Raw genomic sequence first — 27604 nt, forward strand, 5'->3', positions numbered from 1 at the left:
GTTTGTAGGTAGAACTTTCCATTTAAGACATTTATGTACATGTATAACGCATCTTAAACCCAATCACACCTTCCAAAATAATCCCTCTCCCCCTCCCCCACCTGCCACATTAATATCCACACTTCCTTTTATACATGCACATTGAGTATGGTGACAAAATTCTCTCACTGTCTGTTCAGTGATTCCATGTGATTTATTCCTTCCTGCCAGTCCCCTATTCAAGACACTGATATTCTAGATATTTTGTTAATGAACTGTCTAGGAACTGTCCAAAGGGTTTGCAATGCGGAATAGCCTTCCTGTACAGTCTATAATTACCCATACTTTTCATCTTGTCATCTTTGCATAGACAGATCAGTTTCATTTACCAAAGGACATGCTTCAAAACTATACTTTAAGGCATTTGTTCTCCCCCATCTTCCTCCATGTTATGGGGTGCCCAGAGATGATTTGTTCGGCATCAGTTTGGCAAATTGTGAGCTCTGTGAATTGTGCATCCACAATCATTGAAGAGCCTATTACCAGCCAGTCCCCTGACATCTCCCTAAATATCTCCAATGCAATATTAGCCCCAGTTGGAAATTCTCCTGTGTTGCATTACTCATGGTCCAGTGTTAGGATTGAGCCTGAGTTTTCATACACTTCAGGCATGGAACAATCTTTTCATCTGTACTTCATGAACATGACCCAACAGAGAAGCAACACAACCAAGTGTGTAGTGAGTGTACCACACAATTCATACAAGCGTGCTTTCTGCAAGATTTCTGGTGATTTAGAGTTTTCCTTCTTGTCAAGAAATACTGTCAAATGCCTTGTTTCCTAACTAAAGAGGTAACAGCTGCAAGGACTGCTTCTACATAATGAATATAATGAAGACAAGCCAGTAATTTGGAATCCTGTTAGAGGAGTCTCAGGAATAGAAGTAGTGAAGAATGTAAAAATTATTAATCTGCTCTATAGAATGTCACAGGATTCTTACTTAAAATCTCTTATTGTTTACTGCAGTCTGTATAGTTATCTAACATGATATGACTGAACACTCAATTCATATGGAAGTGTTGGTAGATGGTTAGATAAAAAACAGTGTGAATCTAACTTTCTGTCTATTGTCACCAAATAGTAAATACTGGAAAGTGGTGTGATAGCCTTTGTTAGTCCCCCAGTGAGAATCTGGACATCTGTCTCATTTCTCTCTGACTTCCAGAAAGAGAACACGAATTTCTTCTCTAGGGGATTATTGACTGATCACAAAACAGCCACCGGGGTCACAGCTAGCAACCAGTATAGGAAGTGCAATAATCAGATAGATGATTGAAAAGGAAGAAACCCAGTAACTAAATGTCAAACAACATTGCCTACATCCCAGAAATCCCTTGCTCCACTGTCAGAAAATTCCTCAATTCCTGAAATTACTTCAGGAAGAAGTAGATGTCATATTGGAGATCTTGATTTATTTATATGTAGGAGATAGAAATGTCCATGTTCTTTTTTAATTGTGCTACTCTCCAAGACCTGGTGCCTCATACCAGGAAATCCTAGCTACTCAACAGGCTGAGTTCTGTGGATAGAGGTTCAGAGCCAGCGTGGGCAGCAAAACCAGTGAGCTCTCATCTCCAATTGGCTACCAGGAAGCCAAAAGTGGAGTTTCTTACTCAAGTGTTTGAGCTTTCCTTTGGGCAGGAAAGCCTCAAGATCAGTACCCAGGCCCAGAGTCAGAATCCTCGGACACACACAGACACAAAGTCAGACAGAGAGACAGAGACAGAGAGAGAGAGAGAGAGAGAGAGAGAGAGAGAGAGAGAGAGAGAGAGAGAGAGAGAGAGAGAGAGAGAGACAGAGACAGAGACAGAGAGAGAGACAGAGAGAGAGACAGAGAGACAGAGAGACAGAGAGACAGAGACAGAGACACAGAGAGAGACAGAGACACAGAGAGAGACAGAGACACAGAGAGAGAGGTGGGGAGAGACAGAGAGAGAGAGACACACACACACAGACACAGACACAGAGAGACACAGAGAGAGACACAGAGAGAGAAACGGAGAGACAGAGAGACAGAGACAGAGAGACGGAGACAGAGAAAGACAGACAGAGACCGAGAAAGACAGGGAGAAAAAGGGGGGATGCAGTGAAACAAAGATGAAAGTTGGAAAAAAAGCAAGGATGAAGAAATATCCTGGGGTATTGCAGAAATTGTAGAGGATTTTCTAGTCCTGGACTCTCGATGTGAAATTGCTTTGGATCATGCAGCTCTGTATATTTTACAGAGTTTTCATGAGTAGGACAATTTGAATCTTTCACCATGGCCCTATTCACTATTTCCGTATCATAAAATGAAGCATGTAGGCATGCTTCTTTACAGAATTGATGAAAATGAATTTTACAGATTAAAAAATCACACCTGTGAAGTAGACTATAATAAAGAATAAGCTGTATTTCCTGTGATCAGAAAACACTACCTATAATGTCCTAACACAGTTGAGTATTTAAAATGAATACATGAAAGGGAATCATGAGAAAGAAAAAAATATAGGATGATTGGGTTTGTGATAACTGAAAAGTATCGGCCAGAATGTTGTTATGAACTGTGCATATTTGAGTTCAGAATGATTGTTGAATTCTGACTTCTTCATTAAATATTGCTCTCTCTTTATATCGAAGATCTCCAACTAATGCAGAGATGTGTAATCTAACACATATCTCAGAATTTTACCTGCTGGGACTCTCAGATGACCCTGTGCTACAACCCATGCTCTTTGGGCTCTTCCTGTCCATGTACCTGATCACTGTGGTCGGAAATCTGCTCATGATCCTGGCTGTCACCTCTGACCCCCACCTCCACACACCCATGTACTTCTTCCTCTCCAACCTGTCCTTAGCTGACATTGGCTTCACCTCCACCATGGTCCCCAAGATGCTGGTGGACATCCACACTCACAGCAGAGCCATCTCCTATGTGGGCTGCCTCAACAGATGTCTATTTTTCTCATTTTTGGTTGTATGGATGTTTTGCTTCTTACTGCCATGGCCTATGACCGCTTTGTGGCCATCTGTCACCCCCTGAATTACCCACTCATCGTGAACCCTTGTCTCTGTGTCTTCTTGATTCTGCTGTCATTTGTCACCAGCACCTTGGAAGGACAACTGCATGTGTGGATGGTGTTACAGATGACCGATTTCAAGCAATTGGAAATACCAAGTTTTTTCTGTGACCCTTCTCAAGTTCTGGATCTTTCCTGTGAGCATACATTCAGAAGTAATTTATTTAAATACATCATGGGTACCATATATGGTTTCCTTCCTTTCTTAAGGATCCTTTTCTCTTACTACAAGATTATTTCTTCTGTACTGAGAACGTCGTCTTCAAGCGGGAAGTACAAAGCCTTCTCCACATGTGGTTCTCACCTGTCCTGGTCTGCTTATTCTTTGGGACAGCATTTGGTGTCTACTTTGAGTCAGCTATGTCACAGTCTCCCAAGGGCAGCGCTGTGTTCTTAGTAATGTACACAGTGGTCACTCCTCGCCTGAACCCTTTCATCTACAGTCTGAGGAACAGGGACCCCAAAAGTGCCCTGAGCAGGTTGTACAAACCAGGAGTTGACACCAGCAGGTAGGAAGTTCATTTGTTATGTGGTTTTGACAGAAGCAAGAATCTTCAGCATATAGTCCTATAAATTCTACCTGTCTGAATAGTGTATGCATCTAGTTTAATTAGTACAATCCATTAGCAGTGGAAAACCATTCTGGCTATGTCAGGATGGATTCCTTAAGGAGGAATATATCTTTGTAATGTTTAAATTATTAGTTTGTAAAGAATGATGAATGTTTACAGATGTTAGTCCCAACAAAGAATATTGCAAGGACTGAGTGGCAAATTTTGTAATGTGTACATTTTACCTCAATACTATTGGACAGACTTTGAAGGCCGAACATGTTATTTTATAGCCAGCGTTTTAGCTTGAGTTAATTTAAAAATTATAAACTAGTGCTTAATTTTTGCCCCTGATGACTTTTGTTATTTTAAAGGTGTTATATAAATGGGCTACCATTACATAAGACAGGCAAAGAGTGCATTTCATTCTGGATAATGTAATTCCTACCTTCCCACTGTTCCAGTTCTTCCCTCATCATCACCTATGAGTTTTAAATTCAATTACAACACACACACAGAGCAAAAAGTCAAGCTATGACTCAAGAAGAAGAAAAATAGCCCTGAGGAAAAAAATCAGAGAAAGTGTCCACATCCTAAGTTCAAACCCCAGGAATGGTACATCCCAAGATGCGAAGAAGCAAGCAAACCACAAAAATCATTAACCTTGCTTTTATGAGCAGGCAGTTAGAGGCTCATCCCTGAGATATAAGTATCAGGGCAGACCTGTGCATTAAAAAGTCCTAGATCATGCTCACTTTGGCAGCACATATACTAAAATTGGAACTATACAGAGAAGATTAGCATGGCCCCTGCGTAAGGATGACATGCAAATTCGTAAAGCGTTCCATAGTTTTACAGTTGCTGGTGGGGTTGTGGAGAAAAAGGAACCCTACTACACTGCGGGGGGGGGAATGCAGACTAGTTCAGCCACTCTGGAAAGAAGTGTGGAGGTTTCTTAAAGAACTGAAAATAGACCTTCCCTACGATCCCGCCATACCACTTCTGGGCATCTATCCTAAACATCATGACCCAAGATATTACAAGGACACCTGCTCAGCTATGTTCATCTCTGCACTATTTGCAATAGCCAGGCGATGAAAACAATGCAGATGTCCTACTGCAGATAAATGGATACAGAAAATGTGGTATATATACACAATGGAATTCTACATAGCTAACAGACAAGATAAAACAATGGCATTCGCAGGGAAATGGATGAATCTAGAGCGAATCATGTTGAGTGAGACAAGTCAATACCTAAGGAACAAAAGGCGCTTGGTATCCCTAATATGTGGCTATTAAGAGTACAAGAGCAAGGACACAATATTTGCATATCCAATGCTATGGACATGGTAATGGAAATATAAATGTAACTATATAGACATAAAAACCTATGACTCTATAGACAAAATGTCTTATTTCTTAAATTAATATGTTCCTATGACATACAAAACCTTAGCCTAATTTTGATTAAGTTCTACATACTAAGTCCCAGTGATTGTAAAGAGAGATTCCCTCCTTGAACACTTGTTTGTTAAACTTGTCATTTAAAATATGATGTAAAAAATCAACATTAATAAATTCCTTAAAAAAACCCAAAAAGTCCCCCTATCTGTAAATTACTAAAAGCAAAGAAAGCATTTGCCAAGAAATCAGAAAGCCCTGAGTTCAAACACTGGTGCTACCAAAACAAAAATGATCTGTTTGTGTCCACTTTTCAAAATTTATCTTTTTATTTTTTGTTGTAATGTATAGTGTGGTGCTACAGGTATATTTGACACATAGTTGGGATTTTCATTATTTATTGAAATTGGAATAAACAAAATAAAATATACTCAGAATGGTTAAAAACATCAGGAAACTCTAAAGGGAAATAAAGCTGTGTGATGCTGGCTTATGCTTGTCATCTTAGCTACTCAGGAGGCTGAGATCTGAGGGTCATGGTTCAAAACCAGCACCAGGGACAGCACCCAGATCCTGAGTTCAAAAGAATATCATGACTGCATTTGCTCAGGTACATATGTGGAAAGGGATCCAAACAAAGTGAAGGGATAGGTAGGACATGAGAGAGTCTATAAGAACTGTGAAATGAATGACTTTGATCATAGACTTCATAAATAAACATGACAAGTTGAATCCTCTGGTACAGCTTTTAACCGTAGTAAAATTTTGAAAAAAGGGAAAAGAAAGAAGTCACCGAGATTATGAGATCTCAAGCAGTGAGATTTCAAAACTAAAGCTGTTAAGATTTCTGAAATTTAGCACTGCAATCCTTTTTTCTTGGTCTTGAACTCTGGACCTTACCCTGTTCCTGATTTTTTTCTCTTTTTGTCTAGGCTGGCCCTCCTTTCATTGAGACATAACAACACTTTCAACTTTTTTGGTGTTTAATTGAGGGTCAGAGTCTTGTTGTCTTTCTTCAACATATAAGGATGTCCATTTCTAGATACCTATGTAGATTTGTTGTGTATCAGAAAACAACTTCTTTCCTTCCTCATGTGAGAAGCATAAAGCTTTAGCCTCTACCTCATTTCCCTGCCATCTGCTTAGGATCTGCCACAACATCTCTTACAGCCGAGGGAATTCCTGCACTAGTCACCACAGCAGATGTATGGTAACAGTGAAGATGGGATTGAATGGACAAATGTTAATCTGATATTAGAGTGCTTAGCTAGCATGCATAGAGCCTGGGTTCAACTGCTCAGTGCCACATGCACGGAAAAAGTAGGAAGTGGGGCTGTGAGCATAGCCTAATGGTTGGGTGCCCACCTCCCATGCACAAAGCCCTGGATTCAATTTCTTGGCACCATACACAAAGAAAAAGGTGGAAGTGGCACTGTGCCTCAAATGGCAGAGTACTAAAAAGTGTCTAAGGACAGTGCCCAGGCCCCGAGTTCAAGCCCCAGGACTGACAAAAAATGCAAATCAAAAAACTTTGAGATTCCACCAAACCTCAGTTAGATGACCATTATGAAGAAAACTGATAATCACAGATGCTGGTGGGGATGTGGCCAGAAGGGGACATTCCTATGTTGTTGGTAAAATTTCTGGAAAGCTATGGAGATTCCTTAAAAGACTGAACAGAGATTCTCTATGACCCACCATTCCCACTCTGGGTCATTTGATAAAAATCCACTACAAACATTTTCCCACTGCAACTGCCAGTACCACCATTTTCATGGAAACATTGTTTACTTATCCAAGATATGCAATCAACCGAGATACCTCTCGGTGGATGAATGACTCAAGAAAATGTGGTCTATAAACACAATGAAATTGTATACACCCATCAGAAAAAATACATTGTAAGGTTTGTAAGGGAATAGAGAGACCTGGAAAACCAAGACGGGTGGGAGTGTGTGTGTGGGGGGAGGGAAATGGGTACCAAGACATGTGAAAGGGTATCAATATTACGTGAATTAATGCACCTTCTATCTGGCAAATATCATGTAACCCTTTTACTAATTACAATAAAAAATGCAAAAAAACCCACAATGAAATTGTATACACCCATCAGAAAAAAATATATTGTACTGTTTGTAAGGGAATAGACAGACCTGGAAAATTAATACCCAACTTCTCAACTCGTTGTCTTTATTGTATTTGTAATTTCAGGGTTTATACTGCTTCAGGGTTTATATATCCTTAAATCATGGAATGTTTTCTGTAGGCATTTGGGGGTGGGAAGAAAAGAAAATGTTTGATTAAATGTTTATACGAATAATAAAACAAAATAAAATTAGAAAAAATGTAAACTTTGAAGTTAGAATCATAATAATTCTGAAGATATATGGTATGGATAGAGAACAATGAAAATTCATTAAAAGTCACCCCAGTTTGGAGATCAATTATAAGGAGTGTGAAAAGTCCATGCCATCTCTCCATCAGATAAGCATACGTGATAGAAGTTTTAGTGTATTTATCATCTGCATAGACAGAGAGTCTTGAACCTAGCATGGATTTCCTTTAGGTCCTCTCAGCTCTCTGTTTGAAATGTCCATAGAGACTTGGTCATTGATGTGTTCAACTTGGCTAATTGGGAGCTATGGGCCTCAGTCCTCCTAGGCCACCTAGAATTGGAGGGGGAGCCTGTGCTCCGTGCCCTTCACTCTCCTGCCTGCAGGACCTGCCTCCTCCTTGTCAGCGTCCCCCAGGTCTGCTTCCATGGTGTCTTCACATTCACTCTGAGGACAGAGGCTGAACTGGTGCTACATGGCAAGTCTGGGGTCCTCAGGCGTGTCCACCCGGGTCATGGCTGAAGAGAGACAGCTTAAGTGAGTGAGTGCTGAGAGTGAATGGAGAAGGGATTTGGAGGTGTGTTTTATGGACCATGAGGATGGCTTTACTGAGAGGATGTTGATGATGATGATGATGATGATGATGATGATGATGACGACGATGAGATGGAGGAGGTGGTGGAAGCTGCTGCTGCTGTCTGTGAGAGAAACACCACACAACAATGAGCCATGGTTGACAGAATGCCATATGATTATCTCTGAGATCAGTTTGAATTTTCGTTTTTGAACTCAGAGTCTGAGGGCTGTTCCTGAGCCTTCAGCTCAAGGCTACTGCACTACTCCTTGAACCACAGTGACACTTCTGGTTTTCTGATGTTTAATTGGAAATAAGCATCTCACAGACTTCATGCCAAGGGTGGCTTTGAACCATGATCTGCAGATCTTAGCCTCTTGAGTAGCTAGGATTACAGAAGTGGGTCACCAGAGCCTGGCTACAGGGCTCAGTTTTTTATTGTAATTAATAAAAGGGTTACATGATATTTGCCAGATAGAAGGTGTAGTAATTCACATACATTGATACCCTTTCACATGTCTTTGTACCCATTACCCTCCCCCCCACCCCCACCCGTCTTAGTTTTCCCCCATCCCTATCCAATTTCAAATAACCAAATACAAATAAATTCAATACATCAGATAACAAAGTGAGGTACTTTAACAATATGAGATAACCAAGGGACAGCAAAGGAGATGAGAGATAACATAGTACATTAAGGACAACAATCAGTCGTTACAGGACTTTTGTTTCAATATCCTGGAGGCCCTTTCAATTAGCTTCATCCTATATGGCCTTATGTATCAAGGTTTTGCTCTATTGCAGGTCTCTGCTAGAAGAGCCCAAGGTTTCTAATGATTATGACAAATGAGGGAAACCATTCAGCCTAAGTTCCTTTGAGTCTGGCTTACTTCACTTAATATGATTTTTTCTAAGTCTTTCCATTTCCTAACAAATGGGGCAATGTCATTTTTTCTGACAGCAGCATAGAATTCCATTGTGTACAAATACCACAACTTGTTGATCCACTCATCAACTGAGGGACATCTAGGTTGGTTCTGTATCTTTGCTATGATAAATAGTGCTGCAATGAACATTGTTGTGCTAGTGGATTTAGTATGCCCTTGTTTCTGGCTGGTTGGGTAAATGCCTAGTAGTGGAATTGCTGGGTAATATTGGAGTTCTATTTTTAGCCTTTTGAGGCATTGCCACACTGCTTTCCATAGTGGTTGAACAAGTTTGCGCTCCCACCAACAGTGTAGTAGTGATCCCTCCTGGCCACATCCCCTCCAGCATCTGTTGTTATTAGTTTTCCTGATCCTGGCCATTCTAACTGGAGTGAGGTGGGATCTTAGAGTTGTTTTGGTTTGCATTTCTTTAATGACCAGAGATGTTGAGCATTTCTTCGTGTGTCTATAGGCCCTTTTTTTTTCTTCTTCAGAGAAGACTCTCTTCAATTCTTTGGCCCATTTTCTAATGGGATGGTTGTTACTTTGGAGATTAGTTTTGGAGGGATTCAATTTTGTTGTTGATATATTTTAGATATGAGGCCTTTGTCCATTGTTTGGTTGGTGAAGATATTCTCCCACTCTGTAGTCTTCCTAATTAATATACTAGCTATGTCCTTTGCCGTACAAAAGGTCCGCAGTTTAATGCAGTCCCACTTATCCAGCTTTTCTCTGATTTGTTGTGATTCTTGGTCCTTATTAAGAAAGTTTCAACCTGTGCCAAGGAGGCCTAGTGTATCTCCTATTCCTTCTTGTAAAGTTTTCAGTGTGTCAGCTTTTACCTCCAGGTCTTTGATCCATTTGGATTTAATTCTAGTGCAGGGAGACAAAGAAGGATCCAACTTTAGTTTTCTGCAGGTGCTTAACCAATTCTGCCAGCACAACATGTTGAAGAGGCTGTCTTTCTTCCATTCTATTTTTTTGGCTCCCTTGTCCAAGATTAGGTGGCCATAGGTCTGTGGTTTAGTATCTGGGTCTTCAGTTCTATTCCATTGGTCTTCAGGCCTGATCCTGTGCCAGAACCAATCTGTTTTGATAATTATAGCCCTGTAATAGAGTCTAAAGTTTGGAACTGAAATTCCTCCAACGCTGTTCTTTCTGCTAAGAAGTGTTTTTGCTATACGGGGTCTTTTATTATTCCACATGAAATTTTGGATTGCCTCTTCTATTTCTTTAAAGAATGCCATTGGGATATTGATGGGTATTGCGTTGAATTTGTAGATAGCCCTTGGCAAGATTGTCAATTTCACAACCTTGATTTCTCCAATCCAGGAGCATGGGAGGTTTTTCCATTTCCTTAATTCTGCTTTAATTTCCTTTTTTAGGGTTTAAAGTTTTCATCAAAAAGATCCTTTACCTTCTTAGTTAAGCTAATTCCTAGGTACTTTATTTTCTTTGAGGCTATTGTGAAAGGGGTTGCTTTCCTGATTATTGCCTTGTTCCTCTCACTGTTGGTGTAAAGGAAGGCAGTTGATTTTTGAGGGTTAATTTTATAGCCTGCTACACTTCCAAAGGTTTGAATCAGCTCAAGGAGCTTGGGAGTAGAGTCTATAGGATTCTTTAAATACAGAATCATGTCATCTGCAAAGAGGGATTGTTTTACTTCCTCTTTCCCTACTTGGATCCCCTTTATGCTTGCTTCTTGCCTTATTGCACTGGCTAGGAATTCTAGTACTATGTTCAAGAGTAGTGGAGAGATTGGCATCCTTGTCTCGTTCCTGATTTTAGAGGGAATGGCTTTAGATTTTCACCATTAAGTGTAATACTAGCAGTGGGTTTGTCATACACAGCCTTCATTATATTGAGGAATGTTCCATCGATTCGTAGTTTCTCCAAAGCTTTTAACATAAAGGGGTGTTGGATCTTGTCAAATGCGTTTTCCGCATCTATTGAGACAATCATGTGATTTTTGTCCTTGCTCCTGTTGATGTGTTGAATTATATTAATTGAATTGTGTATGGTGGACCAGCTTTGCTTCCCTGTGATGAATCCTGTTTGATCATAGTGTATAATTTTTTTGATGAGTTGTTGTAGATGGTTGGCCAGTATTTGGTTGAGAAGTTTTGCATCTATGTTCATCAAAGAAATAGGTCTATAGTTCTCTTTCTTGGATGAATCTCTGTCTCGTTTGAGGATGAGGGTTATACTGGCTTCATAGAATGAGTTTGGTAAAGAACCTTCATTTACAATTTCGTTGAAGAGATTGAGGAGTAGTGGTGTGAGCTCTGCTTTGAAGACCTTACTGAATTCAGCTGTGAATCCATCTGGCCCTGGGCTTTCCTTAGGTATAAGTTGTCTAATTGCCATTTCTATTTCACAGCTAGAAATAGGCCTGTTGAGTTGGCTTAGTGCTTCTTGGTTCAGTGTGGGTATGTTAATATTGGCTAGGAATTCATCCATTTCTTTTAGATTTTCAAATTTGTTGGCATAAAGGATTGAGAAGTATTCCCTCATGATATTCTGGATCTTGGTAATTTCTGTCATGATGTTACCATATTCCTTTGCGATTTTGTTTATTTTGGTAAGCTCTCTACTTTATTCGGTAAGATTTGCTAGCTGTTTGTCATTTTTGTTAATTCTTTCATAGAACCAACTCCTTGTTTTGTTGATTCTTTCTATAGTTTTTCTGGATTCCAAATTATTTAATTCTGCTTTGATTTTTATAATTTGCTTTCTCCTAATGGGATTAAGGTTGGTTTGTTGCTCTTTTTCCCGGAGCTTAAGGTGAGACATTAACTTGTTGGTTTGCGATTTTTCCAACTTGTTGTTGTAGGCACTGAGCGATATAAATTTTCCTCTGAGCATTGCTTTGCTGTGTCCCAAAGGAGTTGGTATTTTGGGTACTCCTTATTGTTAAATTTCATAAAATGTTGGATTTTATTCTCACCTCTTCGATGGCCCATTGGTGATTCAACAATGTGTTGTTCAGTCTCCATGAGTTACAGGGTTTTCATTGGTGGAGATGTGTGTTCAGTTCCAATTTGATGCCTTTGGGGTCAGAGAGCGTGCAGGGAATAATTTCAGTGTTTCTGAATCTGTCCAGGTTTGTTTTATGGCCTAAGATGTGGTCTATTTTGGAAAATGTTCCATGTGCTGCTGAGAAAATCATATATTGTGTTGTTGCTGGGTGGACTATTCTGCAGATGTCGGTTAGATCTAGTTGGTCTACATAGTTGTTTAGTTCTAAGGTTTCTCTGTTGAGTTTTTGCCTTGTTGATCTGTCCATAGGTGAGAGTGGTGTGTTAAAGTCATCGACAATCACTGTATTTCGATCTATGTATGGTTTCAGTGTAAGTAAAGTTTGCTTGATGAAGTTCGGAGTTCCGGGATTGGGTGTGTAAATATTTAGGATCATTATGTCTTCCTGGAGGAAAGATCCCTTTAGTAGTATGCAGTAACCTTCTTTGTCTTTTCTTACTAATTTTAGCTTGAAGTCTATTTTATCTGATATGAGGATGGCAACTCCAGCCTGTTTATGGGGGCCGTTAGCTTGATAGAGTTTATTCCGACCTCTCACTTTCAAAAGATGATTTTTTTGGGGGTAAGATGTGTCTCTTGAAGATAGCAGAATGGTGGCTCTTGCTTTTTGATCCAAGTAGACAGTCTATGCTGTTTAATTGGAGAGTTAAATCCATTGATATTGAGAGTTAGACTTGGGAGATATTTATTAGTTCCTACCATTATTAAAAGCTTTTATTAGGGCCTGTGTCTTTACAGTTCTTGTGGTCCTTAGATGGTATGGTGTTTAGGTGCCATTTCTTTCACTATATTGCATTTATTTTGGTTTTCTACGTATGGAACGTCTTTGAGAATTCTCTGTAGTGTTGGTTTTGTTGCTACATATTGTTGCAGCTTTTCCCTGGAATGGAATATTTTTATTGTTCCCTCAGTTATGAATGAGAGCTTAGCTGGGTAATGTATTCTTGGTTCTTCCAGTCACTTCTTGCTTGCATCGTCTCTGCTGAGAAATCTGGGGATATTCTTATTGGTTTGCCTTTATAGGTTATTGATCCCTTTTCCCTGGCTGCATTTAGGATCCTTTCTTTGGTTTCTATTGATCCAGTTAGGATTACGATGTGGCGGTGGGATATTCTTTTCTGATCAGGTCTGTTTGTGTTTCTAAAAGCTTTTTTTATCTGGATGGGCTTGCCCTTGTGGATATTTAGGAAATTCTCTGAGATGATTCCCTGAAGTATGTTTCCAATACCATTGACCTCTTTCTCCAGACCCTCCTCAATACCAATTAGCCTTAAATTAGGCTTTCTAATTGTATCTTGGACCTCCTGAAGTGCTCTCTCATATTTCCTAGATTTGGATTGACTCGTTTTCTGTTCTTTCTCTATAATAACTAAATTATCTTCAGCCCCGGAAATTCTCTCCTCTGCATTGTCTAACATGCTATCAAAGCTATCTACTTTATTTTTCATCTCCCTTGCTTCTAATTGCTCATTTTTGATGCCTTGCATCTCTTCTTTTAGATCATGTAAGGATTTCTTTAGCTCCTTGATTTCCCTTTGAGTGTATTGCTCAGTAGCTGTACTTTCTTTGGACATTTGCTGGAGTTAAGTCACGTTTTTATTAATGGATTCTATGAATTGATCCATCTTTCTTTGAAAAACCTTTAATATGGCCTCTTTTATGGCTTCTTCTTTTTCACTTATCACCTTGTTTATGGTTTCCTCTTGTTTAGCTATGGCTTCCTCCCTTATCTCTTTCTTTATATTTTCACATTTTCCATTAATGATGTTTATCAATTGCATTTGTATAGCACTTGGAAGACTCTCCTCTAGGTTTGCCAGTGACTGTTCCATTGTTTGTTTACATTGGGTGGGGCATGTTGTTTCTTGATTTGACATTTTTCTTTAGTTTCTTGTTCTGCCCATTTGGAACTGGGAGCAAGATTAATACTAAACACGATTATAGTTTTTCAGATATAACCAATCTAGACCTCTGTAGCTGGCAGACACTAGATGCTCACAATTTTGATTGGTGTTATTACTCTTTCTTTTTGTGCACTTACAGACCAGTCTGATACATCCACTGATAAGCAATTTATACCCAAAACAATAAGCCTCTCAATCCAATCTCTATTGTCTTTAAGTCCCTCTGAGCCTTGACAATAATTAAGCACTTACATATACAGTATTTCTCAATAGCCATCAAGTGTAGACCCATGCATTATAAGGGTTGAAAGATGAACAGAGGACCAGGGATAGAAAAATAGAATGAGAGAGGTCAGGACAGGTACAAGAGGATTAACATAGGAGTGTAAGAATATTATCGTAATGAAGAGAAGGCATAGCATAAGGATACCTGACCTAAGTTGGTAAGTAGGTAGCATATTTGAGTACAAAGTTTGAAAAATATTAGAATAAAACTTTGTTTTGCTGCACAATCGTATCTTAGCCCAACCAGTGGCCTCACAGTGGACCATGGGGTGGATCTGTGCGCTTCAGTCTGAGCATGCTGGGCAGACTTTTTCCTGTGTTGCTTCCAGGGGTGGCCCCCAGCCAAGGGTCTGGGGTTTGAAAGTTTCCAGGGGCTCTCAGTCAGACCAGCAGGAGACCGCTCTGTTCCCAGGGGTGGGGCCCAGCTGAGGACATGGGCTCCAGGAGCAGAGCCGTGCCTTTTTGATTCTCAGAAGGTTACCTTGGCTGCTGGTTGGCCCTTCAGATCCCTGCTGTGTTTCCACTGCTTTGTCAGAGAGTCTGTGACTGTGGGGGGCCCCTCGGTGCTGTCTTGCTCAGGATTCCCAGCTGGAGGATGCCCCGCTCAAGAATTGAGGGGGGGCAGATGCTGGCTCCTATTTTCCTGCACACCCTACCCGCTGTTGTAAGGGAGGGTCCCAGCGCCCTCACCTCTCCAGATCCAGTGGCCTGGGAGAGGAGCCTGGTTGGCAGGTGGGAGCTGGGACAGCTCCACCTCCCCAGGTGTGGTGCTGAGTCTTAGGGTCTGCCCACCTGTCAGTCTCCAGTGAGAAGGCTGGGAGTTGAGCCCCTTGGGCGGGTGGGAGTTGGGACAGCTCCGCCTCCCTTGGTGGGTGCTGGGTCTTAGGTAGCCTGCCTGTCAATCTCCAGTCAATGGCCTGAGGGAGGGGGATGTTGAGGGAAGGGACAGGATTCTAAATTCCTTGCCCCCCTGCTCCTGCCAGTCTTTCTCGGGCGGGGTGGAGGGGTCGGAATTAAGTTCTATTGCTTGGCACCGCTTTGCTTTCCCTATGTGTTTTGGGATGCGCTGTGCTACTCACGCCTCTGCGTTCCATCTGTGGGTGTTCCACGGTGGTGGGGAGTCTTTCACTCCCCTCCAGTCTCCTCTGCAGCCTGTGTTCTGTGTCTGGGTTCTGCTGCTTGCTGTTCTGGTTCCGCATCTGGGTTCCGCTGCTTCTGCTGCTCGCTGGCCCAGTCCTATGCTGGTTTCTGGGGTTCTGGGCTGCCCGGCCCTCGCCCTCCGCAGCCGTTGGCGGCAAGGGGTGGGGGAGGGGTCCTCGAGTTCTGAATTCTTTGAGAAAGATGGATGTGAGCTTTGTTTGGATTTCTTTTCTGGTTTGAGTCCTTCTCCGTTGCTTTTTGAGTTTGTTGTGGATTTGTTAAGATAATTGGCTCGTGAGACTCCCTGTTTCTCTCTTTTTGTGTGAGAGAGATAGGCAGCGTCCCTATTGTCTCCTTGCCATCTTCCTTCCACCTAATTGATGGATATCTATGAAGTCAGCTTAGAAAACACCACCGGGCATGATGTCTCACTCCTGTAATCCTAGCTACTCAGGAGGCTGAGATCTGAGGACCTTGGTGCAAAGCCAGTCTGGGCACTAAAGCCCTTAAGACTCTTATCTCCAATTTACCACCAGAAAAATGGAAGTGGGGCTGTGGCTCAAGTAGTAGGGTAGTAGTCTTGAGCTGAAGAGCTCAGGGATAGCACCCAGGCCCAGAGTTCAAGTCCAATGAGTGACATCAAAGGAAAAGGTAAAAGAAAAAAGCAAACAATATTAGTTGGGTGCTGCTGCCTTAGGCCTATAGTCCTTGTTAATTAGGGGGCTGAGATGTGAGGATTTAGAGTCAGAATCCAGCTGTGGTAGAAAAGTTTGTGAGAGTCTTATCGTCTACGAACCATTAAAAGCCAGAATGGAGCTCTGGCTTGAGTAGTAGAGCAGTTTCCTTGAGCAAAAAAAGTCAGGGACAATGCTCTGAGTTCAAGCTCCAAGAGCGACACACACACACACACACACACACACACACACCGGAAAAGAAATGAACCCCCCCAAATAAAACCAGGAACATATGATCACCTTATGATCCTATTGAAAGACGGATATTATGTATGCGTGTGTGTGTGTGTGTGTGTGTGTGTGTGTGTGTGTGTGTGTGTGTGTGTGGTTCCTGGCCTGGAATTCAGGGTCTTGGAATTCTCTCCAACCTTTTGTGCTCAAGGTTGGTGCCACTTTTACCATGACTCTACTTCTCACCTGTTCCTATTTAACTGCAAATAAGGTCTTGGAGGACTTCCCGCCCAGGATGACTGTGAGCTTCCATCCTCAGATCTCAGCCTGTGGAGTAGCTGGGGGTTCAGGCTTGAGCCAGTGGCATCAGAACTGATTTTTGTTGTTCCTTTAGTGGAGGTCACATCCTATACACACAGTGACATTCTGAGATTTGTTTTTCAAATTTGGATGCAGCTTTTTCTTTCTCTTGATGGATTGCTCTGCTGAGTGACAGGGGTGAATGCAAGCTCCTGTCTAATCTAGATCTTTGGACCTTCCAGGTTTCTATTGTTTGTTGTTCCCTTACAGGTGAGGGCTCACCTCCCCCCCTCACTGTTCTGGGCCTTGAAGTATAAGTCTGGGAGCTATCTCTGAATTCTCAAGGCTAACACTCTCCTTGTTTGAGCCACAGCACCACTTTTAGTTTTCTGGTGGTTAATTGGAGGTAAGAGTCTGATGGACTTCCATGTCCAGGCTGGGTTTTATCTGTGATCCTCAGATGCCTGGATCCCGAGTAGCCAGAATTCAGGTGTAAGCACAGGTTGCCTCATTTACTTCCAGCAGTTTTATGGGTAGAGATACGAGTGTCACAGGCTTTCCTGACCAACCTGGTTTTGAAGAGCCATCCTCACATCTCAGCCTGTAAGACTTGAAGCTCAATTTAAACAGGAAATCATAGAGAATTTAAGGAGAGATATTGCCGAGACTAGTACTTTTTGGAAAGTTTTGTAATATTTTATTAAATAGGAGGAAAAATTGACAAAAGGGATTTCAGTAAATCGAAACTTTATTCAGAGCACAGGAAATGCTGATGAGAATGAGAGAAGTGCTTTGTGGATATTTACTTTCAAAGAGCCCCAGTCCCAGGAGAGAGAAGGAAAGCCTCTCAGATATTCCACACCAAATATTAAGTATTCACACTTAAATTGACTTTACAGTGAAGTAAAGGATTGTTAACACAGTCTTTAAGAGAGGTAAAATTGGCTATGAAGAAATCCATGAAGAAATATTGAACCTCTTTAGCTACATACGGTGAACAAATCAATAAAACACTGTGATTTTGTGTTATATCAATCATGAACGAAATCTACAACTAGTTCTGGTGAGGCTTAGAAGAAACAGGCATCCTCAGACACTGTTGGCATGGATGTCACTTATACACTTACCATGGAAACAAGTTTATACCTGAGTGGGAAAGAGAAATTAGTAAAAAAAAACAAAGAAAAAATAAAACTCTTGACTTAAAATCTCATATGTATGGCCATAATTGCTGTTCAGAAAGTGTAGGAATTCTACTTGGATTCTTGTATGTGTTTATTCTGGTTCTGCGAAGTCAAAAATAAAATTCATCTTGACAAGTGACAGAGACTGATATCTGTAATCCCAGCTGTGAGGGTGTGAGGCTGAGATCTGAGGATAGTGGTTTAAAGGCAGCACAGACAAAAGTCTATGAGAGTTCCATCTCTGAATAGCTTCCCCAAAAGGGGATTGGGTAGATGTGTCTCAAATGGTAAAGGGACACCCTGACCAAAAATGCAAATGGAGAGCACCCAGGGGCTGAATTCAAGTTCCAGGGCTATCACAGAAGAAGGAGTAAGAGAAGGAGGAGGAGGAGGAGAAGGAGAAGGAAAAAGAGGAGGAGGAGGAGGAGGATAAGAAGTTGTTCAGAATGTTGAGAGGAAGAATTGACATTGAAGAGGATAACTTAGGGGGATACTGTGTAAGTTTGGATTGTGATAAGTGCTTTCTATGTTCAATTTAGAAATGCCTTAATATGCCTGAATGGGTATATTAAGGACAATTCACATTGCAAAGAAAAAAGATTTTAAAAAGATAGCATGTAGAATTGTTTGTAAGACATGGCCACATATTGACAAACAAAGCCATAGGGCTTTGCAGAGTAGACATGACCTAATATCTCTTTTTTAGATGGAAAATATATACTGAGTCCTAAAATGTAGGAAAAATTTTGACCATGCTGAAATTCAGCCGATTTGTCTTCTCTCTTCCAATGGAATACTTTGTTATGTGGTTCACAATCCATCAAGACAGGAGACTACTCTGCCTGGCAGTCTCCCCAGAGCCCCCATCATGTCCTGGTTCCTCAGGCTGTAGATGAAGGGGTTTAGCATGGGAGTGACCACTGTGTACATCACTGAGGCCATCTTGCTTCTGTGGGCAGAGGAGGACACTGCAGAGCTGAGGTACACCATAAGTCCTGTCCCGTACAACAAGGAGAACACACAGAGGTGAGAGCCACAGGTGGAGAAGGCTTTGTGCTTGCTAGCCATGTTGGACATCTTCATTAAAGATGAGAGGATCTGACGGTAAGAGAAGAAGATTCCTAAGGCAGGAAACACACAGAACAACACAAAAGCCAGGTACATCCAGATGTCACTGAGGAATGTGTCAGAGCTGGCCACCTGGAGAACCTGAGCTAGTTCACAGAAGAAATGGGGGATGGTGGTTCCTGGGGAGAAGGTTAATTTTCTCATCAGTTAAACATGGATTAGTGAGATGCAGAAAATGAGAAGCCAAGACACGAGGACCAGGAGGCCACAGAAGTGAGCGTTCATGATAACTGGGTAGTTCAGTGGGTGACAGATGGCCACAAAACGGTCATAAGCCATCACGGTCAATAGAAAATTATCCATTCGAGCAAAAACCAGAAAGAAATACCACTGAGTGAGGCACTCTGGTTAGGAGATGTCTTTCCTCTGGGTCTGGATGTTCACCAGCATCTTGGGGATGGTAGTAATAGTAAAACAGATGTCCACAAAGGACAGGTTGGAGAGGAAGAAGTACATGGGGGTGTGAAGGTGGGGGTCAGAGGTGACGGCCAGGATGATGAGCAGATTTCTGAGCACGGTGATCAGGTACATGGACAGGAAGAGCCCAAAGAGCATGGGCTGAAGTTGAGGGTCGTCTGAGAGGCCCAAGAGGAGGAATGGTGATTCTCCTGTGTGGTTTTGTGTGGTCATAGCCTGACTGTTCTCCCTGGGGCAAGAAAGCAAAAGTTCAATCAATACCCACTGCTAGCTCAGGTGCTCATGCCCACCCAGGGAAGCCTTTTTCTTTCCCTGATTGCTTCGCACGGGAGTGCTGTGCAAAGCCAATCACTTTAACATTATAGTATTTGAGTAAATATACTTTGTTTTATATTCCCTGAGTTTTATGTCTTTATTTTCTGGTGGTATTTCTGAGGCTTTTAACTCAGGGCCTGGGTGCTGCCCGTAAGTTTATTTTGCTTAAGGCATTTTGCTAATTCAGATCCACTTCCAGCTCCTTGGTGGCTCATGGAAGATAAGATTCTCACAGACTTCTCTTGACCGGGGTGGCTTTGAACCATGGTCTTCAGTTTTCAGTCTCTTGAGTAGCTTGCACGACATGTGTATCACCAGTGCTTTTCTTTGATTTCCTTTTGAAATTTAAAGAGATTGATTTTGTTACAACCTTGTAGAATATTGGAAAGTGATTTCATGTGCCTCTTTTGATAACCTCCATATTTTTATTTTTTATTTTTTTACTGTAATTAGTAAAAGGGTTACATGATATTTGCCAGATAGTAGGTGTATTAATTCACGTACATTGATACCCTTTCACATGTCTTGGTACCCATTTCCCTACCTCCATATTTTTTAATCCTATCAACTGTGTAATAGTGATGTATTATTTATTTACAATGGCAACAATCTTTATTTTCTGATGTGACACTTGTCATGGAAGTATTTTTTTTATATAAATACAGTTCTTGTAGAAGCCACTTTTAGATTTCAAATCATCCCTATCTATCTGTCTATTTGTTTGCCTATATAGCTATCTCCTAAGTGACATAAAGGACATTGATTTATTCAGCTGTATTAATTAGTAGCCCTCAGAAAGTTATTCTTTTAATATTAAATATATTTTTAACTTATCCTTAAGTAGTTGTACCAAGGGGTTTCAATTCACACTATCAGTTTGTGAGCACAATGCCTGTTCATCAAAGTCACTCCTTCCTTGCTCTCCCCATCTCTCCCAGCTCTCCCCATCCCACTGGTTCTAGCTTCCTACTTGCTCATTGAACATTAGTAGTGCTTTTCCCCACCTTTCCTCCCCCCATCCATCCTCACTCTCCTTCCCAGGGACCTCATCTCTCAGAAAGTTCTTTCAACAATTATTTTACCACTTGTGTATGTGGTGCGAATATTCACAACCTAATAGGCCTGAATAGAGAAATGCAATGGTGTCCTCATGAAACAGTCCTGTGGGGTTTATAGAACATGGAACAAGCGTCTGTCTCCTAAATCTGAAGATTTGCTGGGAACATCCTAACAAGTGGGGGTCCTAGCTGTCACCAGCCATATCCTCTTAAACCCAGGCAGTGTTGATGGACAGAACAGTTTTCACGACACAACACGGTAAGTCTGTTACCTGTGTGGCTCAAATGCAATATGTAGTCTGGCTGGCTGTGGATGGCTCCTCCCAGACAATGCTTTCCAGGTGACCTCTTTCAAGATGAGGGAGTGAGAAAAAAAAGCATTTGAGCAACATAGAAAAGAGGAGAAAGCAGTATTATGCCAATAAAACAACCCACAATGAGCTTAGTGCCTGTGGTCTGTATGCCTAGCTACTCAGGAGGCTGAGAGCTGAGGTTTGAAGTTCCAAAACGTCCTGGACTAGAAAAGTCTGTGTGATTCTTACCCCCAGTTTGAAGCACCACCCTAAAACAGACTGAAGTGGAGGAGCTGTGGCCTTAGTGTTAGAGCCGTAGTCTTGAGTAACAAAGCTCCGAGACAGTATCCAGGCCCTGAGCTCAAGCTTCAGGACTGGTGCATATGAGCATTCGTGAACATGTACACACACACACACACACACACACACACACACACACACTACAATGCGCACGTGAGGTTGCTGAGTACAATAAAAGCTGTTGAAGTACCAAAGCAAAACCCCTTTGTACAATCCACACATATGGATTAAAAACATTCTTTTTTTCCTTATTCACACTAGTTTATTGGTATTAGTACAATTAACTTACAACATATGTTATAATTGCAATTTAAAACCCAATTAGAAGAATATGCACATAGCTTATAACATAAACAATAGTGTACATTTACATTCTGATAAGTGGTAATTTCTAGTGGTCTCAGAAGCATAAAATACTGGTAGATTGATATTCTAGAAATTACCTGTTAATATCTGTGGATTCAAAAACCTTCTATGCACAGAGAAGAGAATGTGCATGTGCTCTGTATTCAGTGGGCTGGTAGAGGAGGGGAATTGAGAAGTTGCTGTGATGATCAGAGAATGAGGGTGAAGAAGGCCCATTGTAAAGATTTCTTTTTCCATATCCTTAATGTTTCCTTTACATGGGTAAATTCTGTCCATTTGTGGGTTGTGGGGGATTTCTTGTGTCACTATTTATGATTGTGTGGATATCACTTGGGTCCTGTGACAATCTAAGTGTAGAAGAAATGAAAATGTCGGCTATGTAATAAGAAGTTAAGATCATGGTAGGCATGGTGACAGAACCCTATCATCCTAGATACTCAAAAGTTAGAGGATAGTCGCTCAAAGTTAGCCTAGAAGCATAAGACTCTACCTGGAAAAAGAAGAAGGTGGAGGGGCCTTGGCTTAGTTTGTAGACCACTTTTTCTATCAAGTGTAAGATATTGATATGAGCCTGAGTGCCACCTTTTCCAGGATAACTCAGACCAGCTTGTCAACCATATAACAATCCTAACATATAGATCTAGACAAAACCAAATAGAAACAAACAAGACAATCAAAACTGTTGAAGAACAATAAGAGAGTGTGTTGGCAACAACTTCAGGAATGGAAGCCCACGGAACATAAGGATGTTGGTTAACACCAAAATTCACTGCAAAAATAAGTCACTGAAGTTGGGTGTCAGCGGCTCACATCTGCCATCTTAGTTACCCAGGAGGCTGAGACCTGAGAATCAGGGTCAAAGCCAGCCCCAGCTGGAGTCTGTGAGACTCGTTCCTAATTAAGTACACCGAATCTGGAAATACAGCTGAGGTTCCAGAGATAGAATACTAGAGCACAAAAGTTCAGGAACAGGGCACAGCCACTGAGTTCAAGGCCCTTCTCACACACACACACACACACACACACACACACACACACACACACGCACACACACACACACTTAGAATTCCTCTAAGTACTAGCCTTATGAATAATGGGCTAGGCATTTGGCCTAGTGGTAGAGTGCTTGTCTAGCATGTAAGAAGATCTGGGTTTGATTCCTCTGTACCACATGCATAGAAAAGCCACAAGTGGGGCTGTGGCTCATGTGGTAGAGCACTAGTGTTGAAGAAAATGCCCACGGACAGTGCTCAGGTCCTGACGTCAAGCCCCAGGACTGGCAAAGAAAAAAAGAAAGAAAGAAAGAGAGAGAGAGAGAGAGAGAGAGAGAGAGAGAGAGAGAGAGAGAGAGAGAGAGAGAGAGAGAGAGAGAGAGAAAGAAAGAAAGAAAGAAAGAAAGAAAGAAAGAAAGGAAGAAAGAAAGAAAGAAAGAAAGAGAAAGAAAGAAAACCATTGGGGGTAGATTTTCTTATGGACACTAAGTGGAAACAAACAATACATCTTTTTTGCCCCCCTCAACCCCGCGTGCTCAAACAATACATCTTAAATCATATATGACAGCAAAGTATTTAGTGAACATACCTGAAAAATAAAGTCAAATCAATACCTGGTGTCCAATATATCTTTTGTGGGTGGTTAATGATTGCATTATTGGACACAGAGAAGCTGACCCACAGGCTGATTCTTGGGAAAGAGTTGGGGAAAGATAGAGACTTTCCAGAAATGAACTTTATGGGGAAAAATGTTCTGGGCTTTAGAAAATGAGAGAAAGAAAGGAAATCAGAGCTTGGCAAAGCATAAGCTTAGTGAGGATGAGAAGTTCCTTGAAGTCCTGGGACCTCACCGGCAGATGTGGGCATCTGCCCTTTCCAATCTCATTATTCCAAGGGTTTTCCTGGTACTTACTCAGTTTTCTTGTTACCTCACTCTTGTCATGAATTTATATTCCATCTTTCTTTACCAGGACACCCCCGTTCTGTCTTTTGGTTATCACCAAAGCTTTCCCTTGTCCCCAATTTCTCCTCAGAAGATCGTCTACAGTTTTCATGAAGACTGGAATCAGAGAAGGGAGTCAGAAATGCATGTAAAGTTTCTTGCATCTCCATAGGTGAACTATAATCAGATCTCTTCATTAACTAAATTGTCCTGTTGTCTTTCTGGTAGTCTCCAAACGGTTTTGTTCCCATGAGGTAACATGTAGATTACAGAATGGAAAAGGAATGGTAGGCCCAAATAGCACAGAGGCCTTCCCCTGTGAAATAAGAAATTCTCTCCTCCCCACCCCATGCCCCCACCCTGATTCCGGTTGTCTTACAAGGACAGCCAATCACAGCACAAAAGCAGAGACTCCAGTAAGCGATTTTATATCTGATATTGGGAGAAACAACATGCCCCCCACCCGTGAAAAAAAATTGGAGAACGTATATTTTTGTTCGTCTTAGTTTATTTTTCTTTTTGCTATTCTGCTCAGTCTTAGATATATAGTCTAAAGTGAGCCCTAGGCCAGTTTTAGTTGTGTGCAAACTTAATTCTGTATATATATATATATATATATATATATATATATATATATATATATACATTTTTTTTTACCAGTCCTGGGCCTTGAACTCAGGGCCTGAGCACTTTCCTTGGGCTTTCTCAAGGACAGAGCTCCACCACTTGAGTCACAGTACCACTTCCAGCTTTTTTCTATGTATGTGGTACTGAGGAATCTAACCTGGGTCTTAGTGCATGCTAGGCAAGCACTCCACCACTAGGCCAAACTCCTGGCCTCTGGTTATATTTTTTATTGCTCAATCTTCTATTATTATTATTATTATTATTATTATTATTATTATTATTATTATTGCTAGTCCTGGGGCATGAACTCAGGGCCTGAGTGCCATCCTTGGGCTTTCTCAAGGCTAGAGCTCTACCACTTGAATCACAGCCCCACTTCCAGCTTTTACTATGTATGTGATATTGAGGAATTGAACCTGGGTCTTTGTGCATGCTAGGCAAACACTCCACCACTAGGCCAAACTCCCGGCACTTATTATTATTTTTTGTTGTTGGGGTAATATATAGAGGTGTTACAGTTACATTTGCCAGATAGTAGGTGCATTACTTCTCACACAGTGATATCCCTTCTCATGTTTTTCTCCCCATTTTCCTCCCCCACCTCTGTCCAATCACTTATTTCCCCCTTCCCTTTCCTATTTCAAATAAACTAATAAACATATATACAATATCTCAGGTAACGAACTCAGATACAGTAATAATATGACGTTAACCAAAGGGCAACGAAAGAGAAGAGAATAACAGTACATTAAGAACAACAATCACATAAGATAAAGCTCTTGTTTCCATATCCTAGAGTTCCTTTCATTTAGCTTCATCCTATATGACATTATGTACCTAGGTTTTGAGCTTTTGTAATTCTCTGCTAGGAGAGTCCTAGGTGTGTGTTGATTATTACAAATGAGGGAAACCATTGAGCCTATGTTCCTTTGGGTCTAGCTTACTTCACTTAAAATGATTTTTTCCAAGTCTTTCCATTTTCTTGTGCATGGGGATATGTTATTCTTTCTGATGGCAGCATAGAATTCCATTGTGTAGAAGTACCACATCTTCTTCATCATCTACTGAGAGACATCTGGTTTGGTTCCATGTCTTTGCTATGGTAAATAGTGCTGCAAAATAGTGGCTTTAATATGTCCTTGTTTCTGGATGAGTGGGTAAATGCCAAGGAGTGGAATTGCTAGGTCACATGGGAGCTCTGTGTTTAGTCTTTTAAGGAACCACCGTATTGCTTTCCACAGTGGTTAAATGAGCTTACACTTCCACCAGAAGTGTAGTCATTGCTCAATTTTCTATCTACTTTTCTTTATTTTCTTCTATTTTATTACATATTTCTTTTATGGCCAGAGATGTTGAGCATTTTTTCATGTGTCCATTGACCATTCTTATTTCCTCTTAGAGCAGTCTCTTTTTTAGTCTTTAGGCTACCTTTTAATGGGATGGTTGTTTCTTTGAGAACTTGTCTTTGAGATATTTAAGTTTTTGAACCATAGGTATATTTTAGCTATGAGCTACATCTGTTGTATGGCTAAGTGAAGATCTTCTCTTGCTCTGTGTGTTTTCTATTTAACTTGCTAGCTATGTCCTCTGCCATATAGAAGCACTGAAGTTTAATGAAATCTCATTTGTCCAAACTTTCTTTAATTTGTTGTATTTCTGGACCATTATTAAGCAAGTTTTGATCTGAGCCAAGGATCCCTAGTTTATCTCCTATTCCTTCCTGTAGAGTTTTCAGAGTGTTTGCTTTTACCTCGAGGTCTTTGACCCATGTGGCATTTATTCTGCTGTAGGGTGAATATAAGGATCCAATTTTAGTTTTCTACAGATGCTTTAAGCAATTGTGTCAGCACCATTTGTTGAGGAGGCTTTCTTCCATTCTATTTCTCTTTTTTTTGGTCTTCTTATTGAATATTCGGTGACCATAGTTCTGTGGGTTGATTTCTGGGTCTTCGGTTCTAGACCATTGGTCTTCAGGCTTGTTCTTGTGCCAGTACCAAGCTGTTTTTCTTTTTTGTCCATGGGGCTTGAACTCAGGGCCTGGGGGCTCTCCCTGAGCTCTTCAGATCAAGGATAGCACTCTACCTCTTGAGTCTCAGCACCACTTCCGGTTTTCTGGTGCTTCATTGGAGATAAGAGTCTCATGGACTTATGACTTCCATGCCCAGGCTGGCTTTGAATTGCAATCCTCAGATCTCAGCCTCCTGAGTAGCTAGATTACAACCATGAGCCTCCAGCGCCCAGCTCCAAGCTGTTATTTTATTGCTATAGCTCTGTAATAGACTCTGAAGCGTGGTATTGATATTCCTCCAGCGCTGTTCTTTCTGCTAAGGATTGCTTTTGCTATTTGGGGTCTTTTATTATTTCATATTAATTTTTGGATTGCTTATTCTATGTCATTAAAGAATGACATTGGGATATTGATGGGCATTGCATTGAATTTGTAGATAGCCCTTGGCAGGATTGCTATTTTCATTTTGTTAGTTCTTCCAATCTAGGAGCATGGGGGGGTTTCCACTTCCTTAATTCAGCTTTAATTTCCTTTTTCAGGTTTTAAAAATTTTCATCTTAGAGGTCCTTTACTTCTTTTTTTTTAACTTCTTTTTTTTAAATTTTTTTTATTGTAATTAGTAAAAGTGTTACATGATATTTGCCAGATAGCAGGTGCATTAATTCACATACATTGATACCCTTTCATATGTCTTGGTACCCATTTCCCTCCCCCCCCACACCCTCCACCCATCTTGGTTTTCCCCCCTTCCCTATCAAATTTCAAATATCCAAATACAAATAAATTCAATATATCAGATAACAAAGTGAGATACTATACCAATATGAGATAACCAAGGGACAGCAAAGGAGATGAGAGACAACATAGTACATTAAGGACAACAATCCTTCATTATATGGCTTTTGTTTCAATATCCTGGAGGTCCTTTCAATTAGCTTCACATTATATGGCCTTATGTATCCAGATTTTGCTCTATTGCAGGTCTCTGCTAGTAGAGCCCAAGGTTTCTACTGATTATGACGAATGAGGGAAACCATTGAGCCAATGCGGTCATTCCACATTTCTACTGTGAGCTTGCTCAGATCCTAACCTTGGCCTGCTCCGACACCCTGATCAATCACATCCTGCTCTATGTGGTGACCAGTCTTCTGGGCTTTGTTCCTTTGTCAGGAATCCTTTTCTCCTACGTCCAAATTGTGTCCTCCATCACGAGGATCCCTTCAGCAGATGGCAAATACAAAGCCTTTTCCACCTGTGGTTCCCATCTCTCTGTGGTTTCTTTATTCTACGGGACAGGCCTTGGTGTGTATCTCAGCACTGGCATTTCATCCTCTTCCCGGGAGGGCATGGTGGCCTCGGTGATGTACACAGTGGTCACCCCCATGCTGAACCCTTTCATCTACAGCCTGAGGAACAGGGACATCAAGACAGCCTTACGGAAGCTTCTCAGTAGAATGCTTCATTGGGCCTGGATTTCTCAAGCTGTGGGCAGAGGACTGGCAGTGAGTGAGTAA

At 41.1% G+C, this 27604-nt stretch overlaps 1 non-coding gene and 2 pseudogenes across 1 annotated transcript; 2 read left to right on the forward strand and 1 right to left on the reverse strand.

Annotated features, from left to right (window-relative positions):
- Positions 1 to 2677: 2677 nt before the first annotated feature.
- Positions 2678 to 27604, forward strand: LOC150068059 (olfactory receptor 7E178-like; annotated as a pseudogene).
- On the forward strand, positions 4397 to 4503 carry LOC150068060 (U6 spliceosomal RNA). The gene has a single exon (XR_016538660.1). It is a non-coding gene; the product is annotated as a U6 spliceosomal RNA (small nuclear RNA).
- On the reverse strand, positions 18454 to 19401 carry LOC150068061 (olfactory receptor 7D4-like; annotated as a pseudogene).

The sequence above is a fragment of the Megascapheus bottae genome, chromosome 1 (assembly GCF_031878675.1).
Source record: "Megascapheus bottae isolate mThoBot1 chromosome 1, mThoBot2.hap1, whole genome shotgun sequence".
Taxonomy (NCBI): domain Eukaryota; kingdom Metazoa; phylum Chordata; class Mammalia; order Rodentia; family Geomyidae; genus Megascapheus; species Megascapheus bottae.